At 41.6% G+C, this 10,019-nt stretch overlaps 1 protein-coding gene across 1 annotated transcript in view; it reads right to left on the bottom strand.

Annotated features, from left to right (window-relative positions):
* LOC308154169 (bromodomain adjacent to zinc finger domain protein 2B-like) overlaps nucleotides 1-7,550 on the bottom strand; it is a 77,127-nt gene extending 69,577 nt beyond the window's left edge. The window contains exon 1 of the mRNA XM_080527343.1: nucleotides 7,533-7,550. The gene's annotated coding sequence lies outside the window, so the exon portion shown is untranslated. The remainder of the gene's footprint in view (nucleotides 1-7,532) is intronic.
* Between the last annotated feature and the right edge of the window lie 2,469 nt (nucleotides 7,551-10,019).

Here is a 10,019-nt window from a genome sequence, read left to right as displayed (position 1 = left end):
ATGGTTTCTTTTATTCCCGCGTTTATTAACGACTTTTCTTGTGTCTTTGTAATTGCGCACACGCGAACGAGAGAAGAGTGGAAACAGACGCAAGACACAAGACGAGGTACAGACCGTAGAACATCTGTTCAAAATGAACAACAAACAGACCTAGGCCTAACCTCTCTCTCTCTCCAGCAGAGGTGTAACTGTACTATGGTAACTGTACACACTCGGCCAGCCCCTCCTCACAAGGTGAATATCCTTTTTCGACCTTTAGTGCTAAAAACAGCAACGCATACCAGCTCCAGTAATGAGTAATCCAATGAAGGCTAACATTACAGCCTGCTCTGTAAACCAGGGTAGAGGCCTGAGTCAAGTTCAAATCATGACACAACATGTGTGTCTGTTTTTCACTTCACTCCACTGGAGAGGAGTAGGCCTGTAAGACGCGCAAAAGCTAGCGAATGACATGCTCGGTTTGCTCTTGCTTCTCCCTATGAGGGTTTTACTGTATGGTATGTGCGTCTAAATTGATCAGGCATGTCCAAACAACAGGTGCAAAAAAACACTTCTGTCATTCTAGACCTATGAGCTAATATGAACCGATGAAAAGGTTGAATTATGAGAACAATTCTCTGCATTCTCGGAATTCTCTGCGTATCACGCTGGGTACCATATCAATGTGGCCTAGGTTTACCATCCCAAACTAGCTAGGTAGGTCAAATACAGGAAAAGAAAGGTAGCCTACAACATTTGACAACTGCTGACCGAGACACATACAGTATTAGGCTATTTCATTGTTGAACAGACTTCCTCTTCTCCCCCCTATCCCTCCATCCATGTCATTCCTCGTGGCGCTCGGTTAAAATTAAATATTTAAAATTCTGGCTGGGCCGCAGCAGTCTTTGCCAGCGCAGCTAAAATGAAAAGCCTTTGTGGCAGCAGTGACCAGATTTTAAATGCTGAAAGATCAATAAATAAAAGGAGGCTGTTGTGGTGCAATCTCAGAGGGGTATGTGCTTCTGTGTGTGTGTGTGTGTGTGTGTGTGTGTGTGTGTGTGTGTGTGTGTGTGTGTGTGTGTGTGTGTGTGTGTGATTGTCTTTACAGCCATCAAAGGACTGCACTCCTGCAACCAGCTGTCTTAGCATCACGAGTTGCATTGTCCCTCCCAGGCACAACACTGTAAAACGCCAATATATAATTCCTCCAGATTCCAATATTCCTATATTCCCAATGCCTATATGTGACACAGTCTGATCATTTGGTCCGCATGTATTGTCGGCAACCAATCAAAATGTTTTGATTTGACTTTTTGACTTTTCTTTTGAAACACGGCACTACGTTTCAACGTTGTTGAGAATCACAACACAAACTCGCTAGTCAAGACAAAATACTGCAACAAAATGGATTCGGTGAGTAATCCCCACTGCTACCTAGTTAACTATAACACTACTTTACATTGTTAGCAGGCTCACAAAACAAGCTGTGTGATAGTTGACTAGTGATGTGTCATTGATTTTCAACAACGCGGAAATGTATTCACATTTTTCAAAAGAAAAGTCAGATCATTACATCGGATCGCGACATGAGGACCAAAGCATTAGAATGTGTCACATATCCTTTCCCATTTCAAACTTCACAGCGTGTGCAGATGTGTGAGCATGCAGGCCCTCTATTTTAGTTGAGAATATAACTGCGGTGATGTGCAGAAAACCAAACAGGCCTGGGCTATTGGTATTTCAAACGTCGTCCCCACTATCACAGTAGGGGACTCAATCACTGAAGCGTTCCTGCCACGGCACAGGCATTATGGCAATCTCCCAGAGGGCAAAGAGAAAAGGATGGCTTGAGAAAGACGACTGAAAAGCAGTCCTTTCAAATAGGTTCTCCTCCAGCACATTTATCCCTCACGCAGGCTATACTCATGGCTCGTGACATTAGAGAGACAGCCTGGTGACCTACTGAAGCAGACTCATGTTCAGGATTTGATTCTCTTTGCATGACACCATTTTCTACTTTCTTTTTTTGCTATATAGCCTAGAGGCCCATAGCCTCTAAATGGCCAAGACCATGTGGTGTACAAATGATAGCCTTTGGTTGGTTTCAGTTTCGTTCATACACCTGTTAGCTAGGCTAACTGGCGCTCGCTATCATCACGCAATGCACCTTGGAGAAAACGTGTGGAAGAGGGAAAGAGATGGAAACAGTGAGGATATGTAGGCCCACTGCTGGGCTAGCATTACCAATAGCCAACAGCTATAAAACAAGGATTTTGAAGTTCCTCCAACACTCATAAACGAAGTGCATGGGTCAGGGTTTTCCCTCTGTAACTGATATCAGACAACCTTTATGCTGTGGCCTAGGCTAAAAGAAACAACACGCATACAATTGATAAGACTAAATCAGGCGTTTCTTCGGGGGACAAAATCAACCTCTTCACCTTGCCGGTGGAAAAACAAGTATCCTGACAAACAGACAGACAGACACAGACAGACAGACAGGCAGGCAGCACCGTACTAAAATAACCTTGAGTTGCATCAAGGAAATTCTCACATTGAATGATAAATAGAAGCCCAGGGGACGGACAGAGAATAAGCAGCTAATCGCCTTCCTCCCAAATTTGGCCTCTGCGTCTTTTGTTTCTCATAAACAAAGTGAACTTGGAACGACCTGAGGGGTTTTCGCAGACATAAAGCACGTTTATTTCACTCGCTTTTTTGGAGGCTATGGAATCTTTGTTTGCACTGCAATAAGAAGTTATTATTTTGAACAGTGTAGTTCAGCAATATGGGAGGGTCAATCATGATAAATAAAGCCATAACAACAACACAATTGAATATGAAGAAACCTTAATGCAAGAGTCGTATGTAGAGCAAGGCCATGTCACTATCGGGCAGCTTCCCAAACACAGATTAAGCCTTTAAGTAGCCTAAATTACATGTTCAATGGAAACTCTGCTGAAGGTGTCTTTATGAGAGGGCTTAATCTAGGTCCAGAACACCAACACAAATGCTGGGTATTTAAGTTATCATCATCATCACCATCACCATCATCATAATTTGAAGGTCCTTGAGTGGTGTGAATGTTACAATAATGGTCCAATTTAGGTTTGGTGTTTGCACCCAGGCACGCTAACTACTGCGATGCGGTAGGGCAAGTCAACTGGACTTTGCCTTGACGGTTATGTTTTGATCTTGTGAGAGCAACATATTTCTTATCTGCGACCTGCACCAGGAAACTATTCATAACCCCCCCCACAATGTCTTACAAATGGTCAACATGCTCTGGTTGTGTCGCTGTGATATTGGCTAGGCTATGCCTCGGCAGCAACTGATGTAGCCAGGTGATTATAGGTCAACGTTATGTACAGTGTGACCTGAATAGCAACGTAGAGGTGAAGTCGATCATCTTAGCACTAACAAGGCCGTGATGCCAACAGCACTGACATTAGCCTATAGCCCAGGCTCAAGTCCACCGTAGTGTTTGTCTGCACTGGCTGCAAGTACTAACACACACATTTGGCTTAAGCAAACACATTTCAGGCTGTCAATTAGCCTATATTATAATAGAGTAACAACTGTGTGATAACGAATGATAGCTAGCATTCATTAGACTGGTGCCGGGAAGCATTTAGGACTTTTAAGCCAATTCCTGCATCCCTAAAGGTCATCATTTTATAATGCATGTTTATTTAGTCTCTTTCAAGTCCTTTACTTCTAAGAGGATTAGCAAGTGTGTGTGTGTGTGTGTGTGTGTGTGTGTGTGTGTGTGTGTGTGTGTGTGTGTGTGTGTGTGTGTGTGAGTGCGTGCGTGCGTGCGTGCGTGCGTGCGTGCGTGCGTGTGTGCGTGTGTGTGTGTGTGTGTTTGTGTGTGGGTGCGTGCGTGCATGCGTGCGTGCGTGCATGCCTGTGTGTGCGTGTGTTTGTGTGTGTGTCTGTGGAACATGGGGATGATTCAGTGAACGTGTTTATTCCTTTCACATAACACACAATCCTACATCCCCAATTGACAACATAAGTCACACTCTCTATAGCATGAGCACATAACAGTGATGCATAGATTTCACAGTAGCCGTCATTATCGTCCATTAGTCTGTTTACAAAAGAAGCTTATCTATCCCCGCTCAAATACCAAACAATATAAACAAGAATAATCAATGCCAGAAACAAGCAATTTAGGCCTAGACCTACTAGGTTATTTTGCTCTGTTGAGTAACAAATGCACCATTGCCCAGAAAACAAGGTAACAACGAGCCTATTCTTGTTCAACTGATGAGTCTACTAAGCTGCAACACAAGCCTAGTGCTGCCAAATCATACACACTACTATTCGTTATAGAGCTGTGTGCATATAGATAAACTCAAAGACTGACAGTTTTTGACTGTTGACTTGATCATCCTCCTCACCTCATTTCAAAAAGACAAAAACGATAGCTCCAATGTCAATAGTGGAGGATTAAACAGAAGACAGCCTTGTGTGCATATTGGATTGTCGGTACAAAAGCTGTCTAAGTTTTGTCAGTTTCAGCACTCCCAGACACAGGGCTCCTGAACCTAATTTCTCCTAATCAGCTTAGTCAATAGCAACTGTTTGGTAGACATGCAAATAGGGCTTAACCATGTCTGTATTTAATTCCAGAATGTTCAAGTCAAGCAGAAGTCCCTTTTTATCTCCTGGAAAGAAAACAACAGTGTGGAAAAAATTAGGAGAGAAAAAAACAGAGAGAGAGAGAGAGAGAGAGAGAGAGAGAGAGAGAGAGAGAGAGAGAGAGAGAGAGAGAGAGAGAGAGAGAGAGAGAGAGAGAGAGAGACAGAGACAGAGACAGAGACAGAGACAGAGAGAGAGAGAGAGAGAGAGAGAGAGAGAGAGAGAGAGAGAGAGAGAGAGAGAGAGAGAGAGAGAGAGAGAGAGAGGTGGAGCAAAAAAAACTCTAACCCCTTGTTGATTTTTTTCCTCTTGGCCAGGCCTGGAGAGACATCCCTGATTTGAGTGTGCTTGAGGTAGCACAGTGTGCTTTCATTTCAAACCAACATCACAAACAAGCCCTGACAGATTTGTTCTCTCTCACTCACATTAAGGGGGAAACACACAGCACAAGTATATTAGAGCGTTTCTCTCTGCTGTGTGTTCAGCTGCAGCAGCAGCACAGCACACAACGCAAAAAAAAAAAAAAAAAAAAGCTAACAATAGACATTTGTAATAGCGGTGGAAAACTGGGAGAGACTGTTCCGTTTCAATTCACTGATACCACTAATGGCTTCTTAGCAGCTCCATGAAATCAAGCAGCTGTCATGTCGATGCATCAGCAGGGAGAAGAGGGAGGGAGCCATTCCCACAAGGAAAGAGGCATTGCGCCTGGATGTTTGGCTAAACATCTGCTCCCGTGCACTTCAGCTTTGCAGCAGTAAATAGCCAAACAAAGAGGTGGGAGGTGAACCGATTAGGTTCTCTATCTCTATCACACATTTGTTTTTGTTTTATGACATCAGCTTCCTTAACACACAGTGGCTAAGATCTCCCAATTAAACATATAGGGGCCTATATCCCATAGGGTCATGGGGAAACTGGGATAAGAACTACTGATAGTGGGGTGTGATGATCATCTCTTGTGGCAGTCAAGCTTCCCCCAGCTAGAGTTCTTACTTTCTAAATGTTCGAATTTGCAGTGGATCATACCTCCACTATAATCAAACAACACTGTCGTATTAAATAAAGGCTGTTATGACATGTAGCACAGAAACTCAGACCAGTCTACTGTCATCACTCTCTTGTCCTAATGACACCCTAGTCATAAGAGAAATAACTCTAGAGGAGAAGTGTGCTAGGGTGTTTGGTTGTACTTAGCACTTAAGGCATTAACATTGCAATTAGGTCTAGACCTATAATCATCTATGGTAAATATGATGTTATTACAAGTAGATAGTAACTTTGCCTCATATATAATGTCAAACACTCACATAATGCAAGTGACAATAGAGATGATCAATGCTATACTACTGTTTATGGATATCGATTAGGCCTAACTTAATAGTTTGAGTAGATACTTTGACTAAATGAAATGTTACATTTGTATTAAGAAGCAATAAATGTCATTTAGTTTGCGTTTTTACATTTTTCAAATATGTCACAAATACCAATAAACATAAGGTATTTATCTATAAAACTAAATTCCGATGTAATTCTTACCATGAAATAATATGAATGAATCCATGTAGCATAGGCTAGTTATAAGAGCATAGGCTAGTTACAAGCCAATGTTTCAAAATAGTGAGGCATTTATGTAATTCAATTATTTGGCAATTGAAAGACACATTCATTACGGTATCATTCAATATGAAACATCCCCTAACGAAATACCATAAGAAGAAAAAAAAAATACTAAGATAAAAGGCAGTTTGCATGCCACCTGTCAATACACCAGTTATTATGACACATACGTCACTTTGTATATTTAGCTCTTCAAAAACATATGCGACCACCGCAACCCTGTCCACTGTAGCGTTGAAACACTGTATTATATATATCTATATATATCTATATATAGATATATATATATCTGCTACATATATATCTGCGACTACATTTTCTTAAACTTCACATGACGTCATCGTCAACGATAGTAACATTTCTTTCGAAGCCTAAACTTTCTCTATGTAAAAACATGGATACGTTTCCTTCAAGAGTGAGGTGCTTAGGGAATTTAAATCAACCAAGATGGCGAAAGGCTTGTTGTTTGGAAGGGCAGAAAAATGGAGGATATTGTAATATACACAAAGGGATACATTTCAACAACTCGGCCAGGCAGCAGCTGCTTCTCGTTTGAGGAAGCAACAAAGATAGCAGTTGTAAAACAGAGCCTCGAACTCGACAAAAACATCAAACTGCTCTCAAGAATAAGAAGCGTCTTTTACTTGGCAAACCATAATTTAAAAAAAACGTTAAATACCGAATTGTATTATGTTTGTCATTGCTAATTATTTTCTTTTCGCATTGAACTACTATTAGCTGGCTGGATTTTGCCCTGTCTGTAAACGGACAGCTAAATAGACCAAAGGTAGCTGTGCTTCCTACCTTCACTGACTCCCAACAACATCATTTCTATAAAATTCAATTAAAAATACTAAAGGGATAGAACGTTGGGTAATAACGGCATCTCTGTCAAGTTTACACCATGCACTTAATAAAACCGTTTTTAATTTAAAGAAAAACATTAACTGTTCAATTAAACCGCACGAGAGAGGACACAAAGACGATTCCGACTATCAGGTCACCACTAGCTTCATCTGAAGACCGACAAACACTTCGGTAAATCTAGAAAAACTTTTATGTATTATTCTACCATTGCTGGAAAGACACATATACTGATTGCAATTGGATAGCAATGTATCGTTTTGATAAGTTTCTATCAATCTACAGCTCACGATTGGACACACGCAGTAAGCAGAGAAACTACAGCTCGCTCGCAAAAGAAATCAAGCCAGCTACACATCGCTTGTTCTCTGATATAACAGAGCGTCTTTACCCCCACCTTGAAATAAACGGACACTTACCTTTAGTTTCGACACTTGTACTTATTTCCAACGTGATTTTGTTTCAAGTAACACTTCGTATAACCTTCTTGTCTCTTTTCCTTTTCGATTTCGTTTTGAAAGAGGCCGGTAACAGATGATAAAGAAGGGAATTGGGCAGTAATTGAGTCTCGGTGTGAGTGAGTGTGTGTGTTAGTTACTAACAGCAGATTGAAGGAGACTCTTCTCAAGGTTTATTCAGCTCCACTTCAAGGAACCAAAGTGACGTCAGCTTACAAGCTGCCTCACAAAGAAAACTTATATTTGTGATTAATAGATATCGATGCCTGTACAAATCAGGGGGGAAAAAATAGGAGACTACTTTTAGACAGTTGATCTGTGCATTACAACGTGGGTAAAAGGACAACAAAACGAGCATCAATGGAATTCATTCATTGTGTCTATGGATGAGGAAGGCACTGACTTGTTTTTTGGGAAGAAGATAAGTTGTGGGAATGGACTATTATTATTTACCTAGCTATTACTGTACATAATGTCTTGGTACATTGTTATGTATGTCTTGTTATTCTAACATTACAATGATTCAATGTTTGCTTGTATGTCAAATAGGCTATAGATTTCAAGTGCCAGAGGAATATAGATCTTTGAGTTTTTGATTTATGTAATATGTCACCTAATGGACTCTGTAGGGATACATTGTTTTTGTTGGCTGTGCATGGCCATGGTTTAAGATGCATGCATATAAACGAATGCTCAAAACTAATGTTGCGTATGATTAATTCATGTGCATATAATGCACACAAAAAAAATGAGAGAAGCAAATATTGCAATAACTCTAATCATGTGTCATGTTAAGTCTTTTGACGGGACAAACTGAGTGATACTGCCCAAATCTCTATATTACATAAATAGTAACAGATGAAGCCTCAAAAGATAATTGTAGTTGTACATATCAAAGAACACCTTTTCTTTCACCATGATTTTATAGAATAATGGCACTTACTGTGAGGATGTTGCCCCTTGGTTCTGAATTACCATAAAAACTCAAGGGAAAATGACAGACAGATCTTTCCTAAGGATATTACCAATACATTGCATGGCAAAGACAGCCATCTGTGCCTAATTGTACGCTGTACCTCCCTCTCTGAACACACAATAAGCAACAGGCTGAACACAGGCCTTGTGACCCAGACTGGGTTTCAGACGCGGGTGCAGATTATGGCATTCAACTGGAAAACAACAAGGGTGGGGGGGGGGGGGGTGTTAAAGATGGAATGGGCAACTGCTCATGTGCCCCACCCTCGGAAGGTTAAGCATTCAGAAGATGAGTATGAGATACTGTTGGTCCCACTCACTACAGTATAAACATAAGCCACAGTCTGTAAGGTTTCCAGACATTATAAAAAATATAGCTTGATTATGAGAAGTATGACCTCTAAATACCATATATAATAATGGGAATACAATGACAGTAGTACAGTTTTATCTTGTCATAAACAAAACAATAAGGTGTTACTCCATTGGGTATGTTTTTGTTGTACTTTAGACTTGTAAAACTAATTATGAATAACTACAAATTACATTTGTATGGAATGCCACTCATAGCGCTACACGTGTAGGAATCAGGTGCAATGTGTTTTTGAAAAGGCATTTGCTCCATTGTTTATGTTTTTGTTGGTAGCCTACTCTTTGATGGAATACGACAGAAACAGAAACGACAGTGTGGGCTTTGCATTTTGTTTATAATGTTCCATGCACATTTAAATAGCAGGCTGTTGTGTACAGTGGGTGATATTTAGGGTGTATGATCATCACACTTGTTTGGATGTGATTACTTCAATCCCCTTCTAAATTGCATCAAGCTGTCACAAACGGCAAGTGCGTTTACACGCAAGACACTTTGTACATACAGTAGGCTATGGCATTAAAAATTGGCCGGGGGGGTGGGGGGGGGGGGGGGGTATCCAAAAGGTCCATGAAAAGTCGCCCCTGAATTTAGAAGATGGACGCAGAAAACCCCTTATTCAGCTGTTGGTGCGTAAAGCCATTTTATATGCTTGTTCGCCATGCTCTTTGCTCATTGATTTTTTTTCTCTCCCCTTTTCCATTACCTGTTGAGATGGGGGCGGGGGGGGCGCTCCTCCTCACACTACAGAGTCTTTCTGCGGCCAGAGAGGGGGGGTCGCCCCTCCTCACACTACAGTGTCTTTCTGCGGCCAGAGGCAACCGGGTGGATGCGTCCTCCTCCGCATCAGCAGCAGGAATGACAGGCCATGAGAAATGACGTGGCTGTGTTTGTCATACAGTAGCAGCAAGACGCAGGGATTTTTAATTGCACTGGAGAATCTTCATTAAAGAGAGCGCATGGGGGCGGGCATGAGGGGTGGGGGGATCTGGTGCGGAGGGTGGGTCGGGGGGGGGGGGTGAATGTGCGCTCAGAGCTGCGCCGTTAGAAGAAGCACTCGCAGCCTTGCTGGGCCTTCTTTGCATGCGCTGAGAATGTCGGCC

Source organism: Nansenia antarctica, assembly GCF_963989245.1.
Source record: "Nansenia antarctica genome assembly, chromosome: 3".
NCBI classification, from domain to species: domain Eukaryota; kingdom Metazoa; phylum Chordata; class Actinopteri; order Argentiniformes; family Microstomatidae; genus Nansenia; species Nansenia antarctica.
This window is presented reverse-complemented; position numbering and strand designations above follow the sequence as displayed.